Genomic DNA, 17,748 nt, shown 5'->3' on the forward strand with positions numbered 1-17,748 from the left:
TTGCAGCACAAAGAACTGGGAGACAAAGGAGTTTAGAATTTATAGTGCAGTTTTTTTTGCAGCTCCAGATGGCAGATGATGCTCACCATACACTGTGACCATCCCCCATTCACTCTTCCAGTATGTCATTTTATCCCACTGCTGCCTTTCCTTTAGGCTTCATTCACACGTAGCAATTAGTGTAACAGGATCGCACGGTAATCTTTAAGAATTGCATGAAGCTTGTCGCCCAAAACGAAGCAGGAGTTTCCTTTCAGGTCACAAACGCACATAGGGCAGCCCACTGAAGTGAATTGGTTGACCCTATGCGACACACAAAACTGCATGAGAATCGCTTTGTAAACTGCGTAGCCAGAATGCTCATTCCTGTTCTGCATTATGTGAACCGTGCCTAAGGGATGTCTTGCTCTGTTCTTCATACCACTCCCTAGGGCTCAGCTTGCAGAAAACACCAGCTGCTGACCCTTCGCAGAGTGATGATACTGCATGGCTGTCCTGTGGCTGGAGCGTGGCCTTCTCAACAGCAATAATAGCCTATATCCCGCTTCTCCTGCACTCTGTGTTTAGGGATTGTTCACACCACATGGCTACACTGATCACAATGCATGCTGGTATGTGCTGGCAGAAACAGTGCTAATGCACCAATCGTGCCGCTCTGTTTCCTTTTTTTTTCTGTGTAAACTTTATTGAAATGTGAAAGTGACATTTCAATAACGTTGTGATCACACGGTAATGTGGACATTTGTGTCAGAACCTACTGCACTAAAAACAAAGTGCTGCATGCATTATTTTTAGTCACCACTGCAATGCAGGGGTGTGCACTGACACCATAAGAAAAAAGGCCTTGCCAGTAAGTAGTGGATGTGTATGGATTATTTTTGGAAAATATGGATATTGTTTAGTGTCACTTTAAGATCGTCGGATTGATAGTTAAGTTTAGATCAAGGATAGACAGAGCAGCAACGGAGAGCTTTGCATCGCTCTAATCTTCCCTGCAACCTCTGATTGTGGCTGCTCCTGCAGCAAGCCAAGCATAGAGTGCTGAAACCATTCAGCTGGATCAATTCGTAGTCAGCTTCATTGGCTCTAGGGGATTAGTGGGAAGGAAGGCATAGAGTGCTTCAGCAATGCCAGATTGTTTTCTGAAAATAAAAATACAGTAATTTGGGGCTACTGCTTCTACCAGTTAAGCTACCTGATAAAGAGGTTTTCTTTGGTATGAATCAGATGAAAGCAGATTAGGGTGTTGCTGCTGTCCGTAATTACTTACCCAAATATATGCTTCCAAAATACACATTTTGATTTACTAAAGGCAAATAGACTGTGCACTTTGCAAAAAAAAATAAAACAGCATTCTTGCTTGCACATGATTGGATGACAGAAGTCACCTCTAAGTTTTGGAGCAAATTCCCTTGCGGAGTGCAACTGCACTTGAAAGGTGGACGGTCTATTTGCCATTGGTAAATCCACCCCGCTGTCCAAGAATGTCCCTCAAAACTAGTGATGCATTGGTACCGATACAGGTATCGATGCAGAGACCAAGTATTTTCACGAGTACTCATGCTCTGAAAATGCACCCAATACCACAAAAGTGATACTTTGCGGTGCGATTTGGGTCAATACAAATTGCACCTCAAAGATTAGCATGTGATTTGAACAGGAATGTGATTCCTTTCCAAATTGCATGCAGTTTCCCATCTGCTCATGTGTGAACCCAGGCTTGTCATAGCAGGAATCTCATCCTGAGCAGAGAGTGGGCGTGTGGGGATGTATACTATGGAAGCAGATGATCCATATTCTCAGCGAAAGGAGAGGAAAGAAAGCGTCAGAGATTTTAAATTCCCGCAGCTTGTTCTCCTCTCCTTGCAGGGATGACAGTTCGGGCTAGAGGGCTTTTGATTGATCAGCACCATCACATGGACAGCGCTGACCAATCAGATGCTGTCTAGCCCCTACTGTCATCACTGCAAGGAGAGGAGAGAAACCAGTGAAGTGGCTTTCTCTCCTCTTCTTGAAGGGATGACAGTATGGGCTAGACAGCATCTGATTGGTCAGCACCATGCATGTGACAGTGCTGATCAATCAAAAACTCTCTAGCCCAAACTGTCATACTTGCAAGGAGAGGAGAGAAAGCGGTGAGGATTTCAAATCCGCACCACTTTCTCTCCTCTCCAACTGCTAAGAATATATGTACTATGTACACATCACGCCCACCCTTCCAATCTCTGCTGCGGGAAACCTCCCTGCACAGTTCCTGTGTGTTCCTATGACAGCCTGGGTTTACACAGGAGCAGTGGGGAAACCTCATTTCAAATTGCATGCTATTCTTTGCAGTCCATACATTTTGTAATGATGCAAATCGCTCTGCAAAGTATTGGTAATTGGTATCAGCGAGTACTTGACCAAAAGAATGGGTACTTGTACTGACTGATAAAAAAGTCTATCAGTGCATCCCAACTCAAAAGTGTACAGCTTTAAAGATTCCTCAGCCCTGTTGTTTGAAAGATTTATTTTCAAATCCGCCTTTGAAGCTGCCCGAACAGGACCCAGGCCCCCCTGTAATTGTTTTTTTTTTAATTCGTGGCATTGGCACAGGCTCTCCATGGCAGTTCCTGGTTTCCTTTGCCTCTGTTTTGCAATCACTCAACTAATATTCTTGAAAATAACCAGAATTTAGTTTCAAGGTTGACACTCCCTCCCTGTTGTCTTCTCATTTATTGTACACCAATTCTTTGCCAGATATAGACCAGATAAAGATATTTGGAGGAAACAGTTCATATCACACATGGAGATCCAGCCCTTCTCTGGATGACCAGTGTACATTTATATGTACTTTTCTCGCAGCAACCAAATCCTTTTCCAGAGAGATGCATTTATTCGGATAAATCCCCTGATTTTTGCTGCTGTAATCTAGTATACCCCATAAAGTTCTGTTACGTGACCACACATCTCCTCTTTCTGAACGCAGAGGGTGGGTCTATTAATACATCACCAACAACCGGGGAAATAAATTCCTTGTTTGTGAAGGCTATGTTTCAGAAGGCTTTACTTTTCACGCACTACGCTGGACATTCAGAGGTAAAGGACACTGTGCAGATATGCAGTATGCCTGTATTCTGTAGTCTGTACAGGCTAAGCCAAGATTCATTCTGTAATTGGGTGGGGAACATGTGCAAACAGGCAGGCTGTGACTGAATAGGTGACATGTTCAAGAGGAAGGCTATGATTGGAAGGGGCATGTGCAAAAGGAACGCTGTGATTGGAAGGGGCATGACGGCTAATCAGACTTCCAAGTACAGGTATGCTGTGTGTCTGCACAGTGTCCTATACCTCTGATTGCCCAGACCAAGGATGCAAACTGATCACACAAGCATGGATCAGCTTCCCTGCTTTGCATGGTCAGTTTAGAACAAGGAAGAAAGTAATACAATAAAACATTAGAGACTGTGATTTGTAAAATACACATAAGTGAACTCACACAAAGAAAAAAAACAAATATTTAGGGTAACATATACTTTAACTGGCAATGATGTTAATAGCTTGAAGACTTGCTCATACTTTCAGGTGTGTTTTTAAAGGCTTCCTGAACACATGCACAGTAAACTTATTTTTTTTCAATCACCCTAGTTTACACCACTGCGTTCAGCTTCAGTGCTTTCAAAATACGTATAGCAGAATGCATTTCTGTGCACCAAAACCTGTATAAATGCATGTCAATGCACTAGAGCAGTGGTCTCCAAACTGCGGCCGGGGAGCCGGATGTGGCCCTTTGCTTGCCTTTATCTGGCACTTGGAGCACTATTCCACCAACTGACACCAATGATGGGGCACCATTCCTCCTAATGACACCATCAATGGGGCACTATACATCTCATTGATGTCAACAATGGGATATTATTTATCCCATTAAAACCAATGATGGGGCAGAGTATCAGGGCATTTTCTCCTTCCACTGGCCACAGTCTTGCCCTCCTAAAGCCTAAAGGTCAGTAAACTGGCCCTTTGCTTGGAACGTTTGGAGACCCCTGCACTAGAGCATACATTATTGTGAGGGAGATCCTCAGCACAAAAATGTTTAAGCAAAAAACAAATGCATTGGAATGTATTACAAACGCATTAAAAACGCACATTGCACACAGGAATTGTGGTGTGAACTACCCATAAAATAGACTACAAACATTTGAAATATTTCAGCTCTTTTATGTGTCAAAAATCTTCAACTGTATAATTAATTACATTGATATAATCAGGTTGGCTTTGATAAATGTATTCCAGAAATGGTTACCTGGATGGATGGGATTTAAACCAATCATCTGTCCTCAGATAACTCCTACCGCTTCTACAGGACCACAGGTAATTTCACTGAGAATAACACCATGTCCCTATTTCCATCATATTCCCTAAGGATTTTCCAGATAACGAGATTGTTTGCAAAGACAGATGAAATGAATTACAGGAGTTGCCATATGTTAATGTACATACAGCACAATATCCTCGTATGTAAAGGCAGTGGGGGCCAGCGACAGTATTGTTCCCTGCGCAATATATCCACCAGGATAGAAAGGAAGGAATGAGAACAATTAGAAGATGTGTCTTAAACTGGCTGGTGTGTCTTTATCGGAGGCTGCCTGACATCAAATAAATATTGAGATATATGGCAAGACCTACTATCTGTGTCAGGACACTATAGGATTATTTTGCATTAAAGGGGTAAATAGAGAAACAGTAATTAAAATCTATCTACAGCCAAAAACAAAAATGTAATGTATTGTAGCTCCGAGTCTTTGTGTGGTTACTGTGTTAGTTTCCTTTTATCAGACTTTAACAATTTTTATGTGGTGATCCTGCCAGTAACACACTAGGGAGATGCTCACTCCCTGTACTGTATATATGGAGGAGCAGCCTTGTCACTCTAGGCTGCTCTCCTTGTTTGGACTGCAAATCCCACCTCTTCTCCATTACATTGGAAGGCAATATTTTGTAGTTCACAGAAGATACTGGGGAATAGTGATAAGATTGTTTGATACAGTAGTTTAGTGCACCAAAAGTTAGTAAAGAACATTGGAAACAGGTATTTTTCTCTGTTTATGAAAAAAGTTCTTAGCCAAAAAAAAGAAATCTAATGTAGCCACCACATCTAAATTCTGATAAGCTGCAATATATTATATTATATTTTTGTTCTTGGGCTTTAATATCTTTAGATATCTCTTACCTAAATTACTAAAGGTGGAATCTGTTAGTCGATCTCTGCATACAGAATAAAATGTGGAAATTCAGGTTACATAGTCATGTTAGAAGAGGAAGGAACAGCAATGGGGAGCTCATTTATTGTGAGGATAACCTATATATACACCTCTGGGGAGATTTACTAAAACTGGTGCACTCAGAATCTGGTGCAGCTGTGCATGGTAAGCAATCAGCTTCTAACTTCAGCTTGTTCAGTTAAGTTTTTATAATAAAACCTGGAAGCTGATTGGTTTTTATGCAGAGCTGCATCATACTTTGCACCATGCAGCTTTAGTAAATAACCTCCCTACTCCTCTACTTCATCAAAAAATATTAGAAAACAGCATCAAAAGCCTTGCCTGTCTGTTAAGGGCAATGTGTTAAACACTGGAAAACTGTCAGAGGTTCCTACTCCTAGGGAATTGTGGGAGAATGAATGGGATGGGTTGAATAAATCATTCCTGTCTTTACGGATATTCAACCCACTGATCGTTATATCCAACAAACTATGTAGAGTTATAAATTTAGTTGGCATACTGCTTTTGCTATTTTATTAGCTATCATCAATGTAATGGTGTCCAAAAACACTAACTTTTTTTTATCCTATGCTATCAAACAGATTGAATCATAAAATAGTCAAATAGCCATAACTTCCCTTTTGATCTGTTTTTTTTTATATACAATTCTTTTTATTGAGTTTTATATATGTAAACACATACAGCTTGACAATAAAATAACAAAAAACAAACACAACAACCAGAGGTCTCACAGGGCCATAACCACAGAGAGTAATAACTCTAACATAGTACCAATCTAAACAAGCCCCCCCCCCCCAACCAGGCTACCCCAAACAGCAAGATAATGGCAGTACAGGATATAGAAATCTCCATAGGCCACAGAAAGAGATAGATGTCTATAACTTTTCTCTAGATGTAAGAAGGAAATATTGGGTCCATAAAGTAGGATAATCATTTAGCATAATCTCTAAACCAGGGCTGGAGAAAACATTTAATAATCTGGAGCAAGGGAGTGTCTGAATGGGACTTCAGGGGACCATGCCCAGGACCAGAGTAAGGAACAGATTTAAATTAAAACACCCAGTATTCGGCAGCAATGAAGGAGCTATCTATTCAGATTTGCCACACTTTGACAAATTTTTTGGGCACCCCCTTCTCCTCTGGAAAGGGATAATTTTTTTAACCAACCCCTTCCAGAAGGATAAAAAGGGGCTTTAAGGCTTTGGGGGCATAAAAGAATAGGAAGCTAAGCAAGGTGTGTTTGGCTCTAGTGGGAGCTAGGTCTGCTACCCAGCCAAGGCTTATTGGTACAAATGTGATATCAGTAATAAAATACAACAATTCTTTCCAGAAATTCTGAACTACAGGACAATTCAAAAAGAGGAGTGCAAGCAGTGCTAGCATTTTGCAGACACCTGCTGGTAGATTTGACCCACTTTAGCAGGAGTATAATAAATCCTGTGTAAAAATTTGAAATGGATCAATCTATCTTGAGAGGATACCAGATGAGAAAATGGAGAGGTCCACATGTTGTCCCAGTCCTTCATCCAAATCCTAAGTCCATTTCACCTGGTAATGAGTCACTGAGGGAGGAGGACCTGGATAAAAGTTCTTTATAAAGTTCTGATATTGTTTTTTTAGTGATTCATCTTTAAGAACATTTTCCAGCGAGGAAGGCCAACTCTCTATGTTAATGGAGCCAAACTGGGTGACAAAGGTATGTTTCAGTTAAAAGTGATATGCATTTGGAAGGTTAAATTTATGCTTCAAGTCATCAAATGTGAGGAGTGTACCCCTTCTCACAACATCCCCTAAAGTCTTGACACTCTTCAATGCCCAAATAATAGGGTCAGATATAGAGGCAGAGTCGGGAAACTTGGGATTCAGCCAGCGTGGGGAGGCTGGTGATAAAACCATACAGGTAGGGGTCAAAATGTGCTAGGTAATGTCTCAAGCTTTGATTGTAACCCACATAGTAGCTGTAAGAGGAAAGTCAGCTCCCGAGCCCTGATACAGTAGAAGTCACAGGCTTTCATAGGAGCCTAGTACTGCTGCCTCCAGCACTGTGGCAGAATCGCCATCATCACCAAGAAGCCATCTACGTGTAAAGACTCCTTGCCCCGCTAAATATTTGTACAGAGCTGGAAGTGCAAGGCCTCCCTGGCCCCAGGGTTCCTGCAGCACTTTTAGACCAATCATAGGAGATGATGAACCCCAAATGAAAGAGCTAAATAGTCCATGGACGCGCTGAAAAAACGAATGGGTATCCATGTGGGGGAATTCCGTAAAAAATAGAGGAAGACCGACAGGATCTTCATTTTGAAAAAATTAATAAGCTCCAACGGGCACAACAGAGGATTGTGCCACACCACTATCTTAGATATTAGGAGCTCAATCATGGGTAAAAGGTTCATGGAGTAATAGTCCACGACCTTAACAGATACCTGAACGCCTAAAGAAGTAAACTGAGACATCCACAGCAGAGGCAGAGAAACATCTGCATTGATCTGGGTCCCAGGGTCCAACGGTAGGATGATGGACTTATTTCAGTTAACCTGGAGTCCAGAAAAAGTGGCAAACATATTCAAAATGTGAAATACAGCAAAAAGTTGCAGCGCTTGAGTATATAATAAAGGGAATTAACATATATCACAGAGTTAAAAGAAAAAACATTCATTTTATGACATGCACCAGATCCCACGTTCATAAATTAATGTGAACAATGGTCAGGTAAATAATAAAAGTTCATTCCACTAATCAAAGTGCCCATAGTGACAGGGATGTTAGAGTCATAAGTTTTGGGGGTGTATCCAAGTGACAAGCAAATCCGTGACTTCCGTGATAGGAGAATAGCTGTAAAATGCACTAACCAGATAGCGCAAGTAAATGCGCATTGGAGTATAATGACCTACTCCTGGTCACAGCCAAATGGTCCTCAGTGTAAAGCCCTCAGGAACACCAGTGCACCACTCTTGCCGTCTCCTACCACCAGGGGGAGTGCGCCTCTTTACAGTATCACGAAATAGCCTTATATCCTCTATCGCCAGGATTGGTGTGCTTTCATATCAGGAGATCATCTCAGGGGCACGGCAATAAGACCCTCCTCCAGAGTGCATCCCTACACATACCTTTCTGGCTGTGGATATTCAAAATGTGGAGGACCGCTTTCAGTGACAGAATGTTATTGATTGTTTAGCATCAATCAGCATCACTAAGATACTTTCTTCAGGAATGCAATTGTACTTCGATAGTTCAATTTATGATATTACATAGTAGAAACAGAGATGCCATCGATAATTTATGATCGTGTCTTAACTCTCAATCGAAATCCACTTCTCTGTGGGTGGCATATCAAATAAATGTGTTGTCCACCTACTATTATTTCTATCAGAAGAGCTTGATCCAAAAAAAAAAATCAATAATTTATCGAAGCAAGCATGGCCACCATTAAATATAGAAATGGATTGTAGTGAGAATGAACACTGTAGCAGTTTCCCCAGCAGTTCAGTTTCTACTCTAAGGTTTATCACCATGATTAAATGACTAAAATCACCTTCTTAAAGGGACACTAATAAATCAAAACCCTTTGTGTGTACAATTTAATGGATATATCCATGAGCCAGGGGCGGACTGACAAATCATTGGGCCCCCAGGCAATAGGGGATCATGGGGCCCCTGTGTCCTTGCCCAAACTAAAAAAAGCCTATGAAAAAGGTATCAGGGGCATCTCATGGGGCCCCCTACTGACCCCGGGCCCTCGGGCAGTGCCCGAGTTTCCAAATGGTCAGTCCGCCCTGCCATGAGCTCATACATTCTATAGTTCCAGTGGGATTGTTTCACTATAGGAGCAGAGCTCATTTAGCAAGCTAGGCAGTACAGAATGGAAAAAAAACAGGATTTGCCTTTCATGTTATTGGATGATTTAAATTAAAATGCCTCTCTCTCTCTCTATTCCTTTAGTATGTCAACTCCAAGTTTTATTGTCAAATCTTAATTGAACAAGCTAAAGATAGAAACTGATTGGCTGCCATGCACAGCTGCATCAGTTCTGAGTGCACCAGATTTAGTAAATCTACTCCTTTGTTTCTTTAACAACATAACATTAAATTTTCCATTTTTTTTTTGCATCATTTGCTTTATCCAAGTGCTGCTGATCTCCTCCAGCATTCTTAAGCTACTTCCAGTCTACATGCATTAACTCCAATGTTGAGGGTACATCACTGCTCTGGCCTAATTTCCTGATAGTAACAATGGTGGATTATGGCTGGGTCACAACGTAGGAGCAACTCAATAAAAGAAAGTCCTTAAACAAAGCACTGCATCGCATGTTACTAGTTAGAACCTTTGAATCCATCTTTCCTTCTTGGCTGCAACTTTTCATAGGAAAGAGGGACAGCCAGCATGTGATGTGATTTAAAACGGAACTTCATTCTCTCAATCAACATGGGCTATTTCTAATCCTTATGATAGGCAAGCATATCTTATTTACATGGTTTAACCTTTTTTTGCATTGCTTCATCTACCGCATGGCCTAGGAAAATGATGTCATACATCACAGGAGTCTTCAGGAGGGCTCTCAGCCTAGCCAACGTCTTAACTAAGGACAGGTGGATTCCAGGAAGTAATTGCTACACAAATCATCTGTCTTTACTCAAGTTGGCTACTGCCAGAAATGCCAGGAGGTGTTTTTCAAAATGATTTCTCAGCAAAATAAAGCATGGAGACATGGATGGAGGCGTTTGTTTTGAATACGAAAAATACATTTTATAGCATTTTTGGTTTGTGGCACTCAGCTGCAGTGCAGTTCCACTTTAAGAAAACGTTTTTTATGTAGATTGACAATTTATGCATTGGTTTTCAAACACTGTTTCCAAAAAAAAAATATCTAAATCCTACCTGGGTCACACTCAGTGTGCTAAAGCACTGTCACATTCTGCCACTGTCATGGCAGGATCACCAGATATTCTTTTAATAAAAGCTACTGATTAACAAATACTTTTAAGAATGTTTGAAATTAAATAAACATGTTACAATATGTGATTAAGTGTTTGGATTTGCCAATTTCAACAGTGGATTCACAGTAAAAAAAAAAAGAAAAAAAATCTAACTTTCTGATGGTATGTATACAAAACTGCAGTTCCACTTCAAGGTATCTGTGGCATGTAACACATTTTGTGTTCATTTTTAAAAACCCATTCATGTTACACAAAATTTCCCATGATCTTGTGACCATCAGGTGCTTTTCTGCAAGTAGCCAATCCTTCATAGATATATCAGAACTGCATGCTACGCTGAGAAGCACAAACTTTGATAAAGAATGTATTCTTATTTATTTGGCAATGTGATGAAATCTCATCCTCAGCATAAAAGTGAACAGCATGCTATGAGCCATCCTGTCTCATCCTGTGTGTGTCAACACTATTTCCAACAGCAGCAAAGAGTACTTGTTTTGAATACAGACATTTCAATATGGGCTTTGCAGTGCTGGCATTCAAAATGCTATTTCCAAGGTTTTTTGTAGATATATCATAGCATGTGTTTATTCTGGTTCGTTATTGCACAGAGAATTTTGCGATAATATTGTTTAAAACAATATACATTTTGGAATCGTGACGCTTACAAATTTGTTCTCAGAAATACACACATGGCTTTTTTCTCAGGCAATAGGTACAGGAACTCTCCCTTTGCAAGTCACTCCATGTCTCTGCCCCCTACCCATCTCCGAGCACTGCTCCTTGGTTCCACCCCTTCCCAGTAACGCTTTTTTAGAGAATACAGAACCAAGTATCATTTTGTGGTGCTAAGTAAGTTGTATGGAATTCGTTATTGATAACAAGAAAAGCAGCAAAAGAGATCCCCTGAAGCCAGCAACAATAGAACCCCCCACCAGCAACAACGGATCTCCCCTCAGCCAGCATTAATAGACCCTCCATAAATTGGCAATAATAGACCCCTCTCTCAACAGTAGATCCACCCCATCAACCATTCCCCCCCCCCCCCCAGCAACAGTAGATCCACACCAGCACAATACCCCCAAAACACCCCACCCCCCGCAACAATAGATCCCCAGCAGCCAGCATCAATAGACCCTCCAGCACACCTCAGCATCCCTTTCCATTACATACATTCAGTGCTGGAGGTGCCGAAACTGAGTTCCCCCGCATTCCTGCTGAAAAAAAGCCCTAAATATATATATATATATATATATATATATATATATATATATATATATATATACAGGGGTTGGACAAAAATATTGAAACAGTAGATGATTTGCAGGTGTGAAAGTGACATGTTTTGCATTGAAAGTGGAAGTAACAATTTTTTGCTTCCGCTGTGTGATGAGACACCTAGCTTACAGGTGAGAAGCCTCACATTCACTGCGTGCGCTGCTAGTAATACGGAGTCATGTTAGAGCTTATTCAGCTTCAAAGAGGGCCTGGTGCCTGCTTAGCTGGTGCTTCTGTGACCGAAGCTGCCTATTTATTTGCCGTGTCGTGAGGTACAGTATTAAAGGTTATGACGGTGTATACAGTTTCTGGGAAAATGTCATCTGATAAACATACACACGATCAACATGGTCAACAGACTGAAAGAGACAAGAGGACATTGCGCAGTATTGTGACCTGGAATAAGGAAACAACTGCTGCAAAAGTGACTGCAGAGCTCAATCTCAGTCCCCCTTACCTGTCAGCGGTAATGTGGTCTGAACGCTCAGACCATATTTATGTTTGCTGTGGCAATGGGACTCCTGTGCCCATGCGCGGGAGTGATGTCACCGTGAAGTTATTGACATTCCTACTAGAGTGGAAAACTGTCCAAACTTGCTTTGAAAGGAACAGGGAAGGCTTACAACCTAATTTTCATTTTTATTGCTGGCCTCTCACTTTCTGCCCTAGCATCAACACAGGAAGATTTTTTAGTAGAAAAGGGAAGTAATGAAACCTTTTTTTAATTCCTTGCTCTGTGTGATGGTATTGGGGGTACTGGGGTCCCCCGCTGGTGCTCTCTGTGTCTGTCCCCAGAGCAAGTGCTTGTAGTGGGGGCAGATGTGTGTATTCATTCCCAGGCTAGGCTGTGTGTCCAAATACACACGCACCATGTCTCAACCCTGCCCCCAGCTCCCTTCTCACAGAATCTGATTGATAGCAGAATGAGCCAATGGCTCCCGCTGCTGCCTCTGTGCCTGTGAAGAGAGAGAGAGAACAATGATGTTGTTTTGGGCACAATGCTGGACTGAAAGTGGAACCAGGTAAGTATTAAGGGGGATGGGGGGAGCTGATACCGGAAGGTTTTTTTTTACCCTAATACATAGAATGCATTAAGGTAAAAAAAAAACCTTATGCCTTTAGAACCACTTTAACTCAAAATATATTACAATTTAAATAGACTAAAATTTCCCTTTAAAGGGTACATTTTGAGGTAAGGATTAAGGTTTAGGGTTAGTATCAGAAATAGAAGATTGACAATTAGAAGTCAAGGTTAGGTTAAGCACTTACAAAAATATCTTTCACACTGGCTTTCCTGCATTTAGCTTTTCAAAATGCAGTAGAAGTCATCTGGGAGATATAAACAACTTTTATGCCTCCCAGATCACCTTTTCCTGCATTTAAAAGTTCCTGCTTCAAAGCAGTTTAGCTGTGATTACACGTGTTTAGAGTGTTTAATCAGATCCTGTATACACAGAATTCTTTCTTCTATAAATGCAGCTATACCAACCACACCTAAACGCAGGTAAAGGCACTGTGAGAATGGCACCACTGAAAAATCATTACATGCATTTGTATGCATTTAGAAGTGTCCTGTAAACACATATAAATGCAGGTCTGACACTGCCAGTGTGAAGGAGACCTCAGATTATAGGTAGGAGTTAATCTGTGATTTTGGGTTAGGGCTATAGTAAAGGAGTTTTACATTTCTGGGAATTGTTGCAATGCCAAATAATCGCATGAAATATGATCATCAATACAAAACACATATCGCCAATATTAATTTATATGTCTGCTTCATCTGTGCTAAATTTTAAAATGTCAGAAGTTTTGAAAACCTCGAAATCAGCTGTATCCATTTTCAGAAGGTAAATGTACAGCAGCAGGATAAATGTGATGTGCGGACTGCGCTGACCTAAAATAGCCCATAATAAATGAACTTAAGGTCGTTCTTTTTCCTGCTTTCTCTGCTTGGCCTTAATCCACACTAATCTTCTTTTTTTATTATTGGATGTCATATGCAGTTATCCCTAAAGAGTGATCCACTCGGAAAATGAGTACAGCTGCAACTCAGAGATCTTGTCATTTACAGAAAAGTGCAACTCATTATTTGCTAACAATTGCAGGTTGCAGGGCATCTTGCCATAGTTAGCCTGCTACATATATATAATGAGGTAACATGGTTGCTATGTGAATAAGTGCTTCATATTGTAGAATATGGCTATTACACAACTACATCTTTTATGTCTGTCTCCCCCCAGGGTTAGCACGTAGCACATCCCAAACTATAATCAGCAAGGCAATGTTTGACAAATGAGCATCAGATTTTTTAATTTAGGTAAAAGCAAGATTATCATGATGCTGCACTTTTAGTTTGGGAAATGGAAAGCCTTTCTTTTTGCTAATGACTTGATAGGTAGCATCAGCATTAAATAAAATGCAAAATACTAAATAAAATACTAAATAGAATAAAAGAACCCTTGATTGTGATTTTTTAATCATTTTACCTTAAAGTGACCATGTGATAAAATGATAAAGTCTCACTTAACCTGAACAGTAAGGACCTCCAAGAAATAGCAAATAAACAGTAAAAGCAGTCTCCTCGTTCCGATGTGGTGCTTAGCGCTTGATAAGTTTTCCACTCTTCCAACACATGTGATGCCTTGCTGCACTCTTGGGACTGTGGGTGTCCCTTCACATGTAGCACTATAAAGCACATTACCTTTGTAAACACTTTATTAGTAAATAAAATCAAGCAACATACACATAAATCTACAGTATAGTGTCAACAGGCATATCATATAAATAAAGTGGAGCTCCACCCAAAAGCTGTCACAGCCGGGTGACCTACTGAAGATGCTTGTACCAGGAACACAAGACGGCCGGTAAAACAGGCTGTGGGGAGGACATCATGGGTTTGTGGGACAGGTAAGTGGCTATTTTTTAAAAGTCAGCAGCTACAGTTTTTGTAGCTGCTGACTTTTATTTTTTTTACACTTTGACTGGAACTCCGCTTTAAGATGCAACAGTGGCTCTGATGAAGGGGGGATAACCCCCAAAACGCTTTAACAATATTGGATGCTGACGAGTCCTGTGCTACAACTAAGCATTGCAGATCTGGCTACAGTCGCATCTTGATTACTTGATATGCCTGTTGACAATATTATTATTATTATACAGTATTTATATAGCGCCAAAGGGTATGCTCAGTGCTGTACAGTAGCAAGGGGGACATAACATGAGACAAGACAGTAACAATACACTACACGAGGGGTTCGAGGGCCCTGCTCTTTCGAGCTTACAATCTAGGAGGGAGGGGAAGGTGGCACAGGAGGAGATGGCTGTGGGGGATGGAGTGGTGGGTGGAGTGGAGGAGGTTAGTTGTTAGGTGAGGTCGGGTGTTAGGTGAGGTTGGGGTAGGCTTCCCTGAAGAGGAGGGTTTTCAGGGTGCGCCTGAAGGTGAGGAGGGTAGGTGACAGTCTGATGGATTGGGGTAGGGAGTTCCAGAGGATGGGGGAAGTCCTGGAGAAGTCCTGCAATCGGGCGTGGGAGGAGGAGACCAGGGAGCTAGAGAGCAGGAGGTCCTGTGAGGAGCGGAGGGCACGGGTAGGGTGGTATCTGGGTATTAGGTCAGTTATGTAGTTCGGGGCGGCATTGTGAATGGCCTTGTAGGTCAGGGTTAGCAGCTTGAACTTGATGCGTTGGGCAATCGGGAGCCAATGAAGGGATTGGCAGAGGGGGGAGGCAGATGTGGAGCGCTTGGTGAGGTGGATGAGTCTGGCCGCTGAGTTTGATGGTGTTCATTTACTAAAACTAGAGAGTACAAAATCTGGTGCAGCTGTGCATGGTAGTCCAACAGCTTCTAACTTCTGCTTGTTCAGTTAAGCTTTGGCAAAAAAACCTGGAAGCTGATTGGTTTCTATGCAGAGCTATACCAGATTTGCACTCTCCAGTTTTAGTAAATCAACCCCTTTGCATTTGCAAGTATATTACTTGCTTTTATTTAATTTAAAAGACTCAAGGTAATGTAGGAGAGATAAAAACACATAGCGTAATACTGCAACACCCGCTATAGTATAAATTCAAAAAACACCAGCCATTCACATTATGTAAGATATAAAACAGCATGTTTTATTGCCTCCATAGACATCATAACTCCATAAGCCTCAGGATATTGGATTAGAAATCCCACAGCCAGCAGCAGATGACAGTAGGACTATTCACCCATACACAAGATGGCCACCTGGAACGCAGCGCCGCAGTGTGCATTCCACTCACCGGAAGTGACGTAGGACGTAGAGCGGAAGACCGGAAGTGCGCAGACGCGTTTCGCTCCTCCCACAGGGCGTTTTCAAGGACCTTTAAAAACGCCCTGTGGGAGGGGCGAAATGCGTTGTCGATGTCTATGGAGGCAATAAAACATGCTGTTTTATATCTTACATAATGTGAGTGGCTGGTGTTTTTTTAATTTATACTAAACCGGGTGTTGCAGTATTACGCTATGTGTTTTTATCTCTCCTACATTACCATGAGTCTTTCTGGCAAGAGGAGTCTGGTGGTGTTGGAAGCTGGAGGAAAAGTTCTCTTGTGGTGAAGTTGGAGTTCTGGAGGCTTAATATAAGGGTCTAGGATCCCTAAGATACCTAAAAGGCGTTTATTTCACCAGAATCTTGTGAGCGCGGTATATTTTGATTTGAGCACTAATTTTTGGTGGAAGCACATCTCTATGGAACAAGGACTTTTTTGTTTTTTCTACCATTATTTTGGCACTTGTGATTTATATTTATAATAATTTTTTCACATATTTTTCACCTATTTTGGAGTGGGTCTATTATTATATATATATATATATTTTATTATTCATTTTATTGATTTGGTATATGTGAATTATTTGCGCCGTTTGTGATGCTTTAATATTTTTTGGTGTTTAATACACTTATGTACAGCAGCATTTAATTTTAATATTAATTTTGCATACATATTTCTTTGGCGATGGTGATTTATGGTTATATATTTGTACCCTTTATTTAGACTTAAAGCGGAGCTCCACTCAAAAGGGGAAGTTCCGTTTTCAAGACTGGTTCCCTGCTCCCCATTAAGGATTGGCACCTTTGGGGAGCGGGGGGGGGGGGGGGGTTTACCCAAAATTGGCAGGTACCAGCTCCCACTTCTGCTGCGATCGGAAGCGGAAGTTGTCACCTCCCCCCCCCCATAGTCTTCTGGACACGTGACAGGTCTCAGAAGACTACAGGACCATTCGCAAAGCACAGCGCTACTCGCGCTTGCGCATTGGGTACCCAGCTGTGATGCTGCAAGCTGTCACAGCCGGGTGCCCACACTGAAGATGTTAGCGCCTGGTACACTGGATGGCTGGTGAAATGGCTGCCGGGAGGACACCGCAGAATCATGGGACAGAGTGGCTGTTTTTTAAAAGTCAGCAGCTACAGTTTTTGTGGCTGCCAACTTTAATTTTTTTACAGAGTAAAAGTGTTACTAAACCTAGGACCCTGCATTTACTATATCTGGTTTCCCACAGTACACAGAACAATGCAGCTTTGTAATTAAAAAACACTTGTATACATTTTTTTACAGCCATGTTAATGAAACCTAATGGGGGCAGAGGTAAACAAAAACCTGACAGGGGTTCTAATCCCTCTTCACTCTACCCAAAAACAGAAAAAGGTTTGTCTTTAGCTATACTTTAGTAATCTACATACATTTCTGGCATGGCTTGCACAAATTATAGAGGGCACAACAGCCCATAAACTCAATGAAGAAAGTGTTACTAAACCCAGGACCCTGCATTTACTATATCTGGTTTCCCACAGTACACAGAACATGGAATGCAATTATTTTAGTGAATATAGACTGCTAAATACCTTTTCTCATCAGCAGTTAAAGCAGTCTTGTGACTTCTATCAGTATCCAGCCGAGCACTGGTTAATCTTGTAGAAGGAGTTTTCATTCTTCTATGACTGTCCTACATGCACCCTCCCCCCAAAAAAATAACTCTCTAGCAATACATACCAAACTGAGCATGTGCACACTTGCCACTACTGCTCAATGGCAGATGAATTGGGGACAGCAAAAGACAGGGAGGATCAGAGAAGCCAGGATCAAACAGCCTTTTTACACAATGCAGAGGATTAACCCCTTAGGTTCCGCAATATGTATAACGAGCATAATTTACAGCACATACAGACTAATTTTACTGTTATGGGCTCAGTAAGACGTTAATGTATGCGCATACAAATGTGTATGCATGCATTTATATGCGTAAGAGCATAAATCACATG

General features: G+C 41.4%; 1 protein-coding gene and 1 long non-coding RNA gene across 6 annotated transcripts in view; one reads left to right on the forward strand and one right to left on the reverse strand.

Annotated features, from left to right (window-relative positions):
* Positions 1-17,748, reverse strand: part of ACSL6 (acyl-CoA synthetase long chain family member 6) — a 265,006-nt gene that overhangs the window by 235,526 nt on the left and 11,732 nt on the right. The window lies entirely within an intron of this gene.
* LOC149448921 (uncharacterized) overlaps positions 4,275-17,748 on the forward strand; it is a 52,282-nt gene continuing 38,808 nt past the window's right edge. The window contains exons 1-2 of the long non-coding RNA XR_016315478.1: positions 4,275-4,353; positions 6,885-6,960. This is a non-coding gene — a long non-coding RNA (uncharacterized LOC149448921). The remainder of the gene's footprint in view (positions 4,354-6,884; positions 6,961-17,748) is intronic.

This window comes from Staurois parvus, unplaced genomic scaffold (genome assembly GCF_062004578.1).
Source record: "Staurois parvus isolate SC_StPar_1 unplaced genomic scaffold, SC_StPar_1.0 ptg000648l, whole genome shotgun sequence".
NCBI classification, from domain to species: Eukaryota; Metazoa; Chordata; class Amphibia; order Anura; family Ranidae; genus Staurois; species Staurois parvus.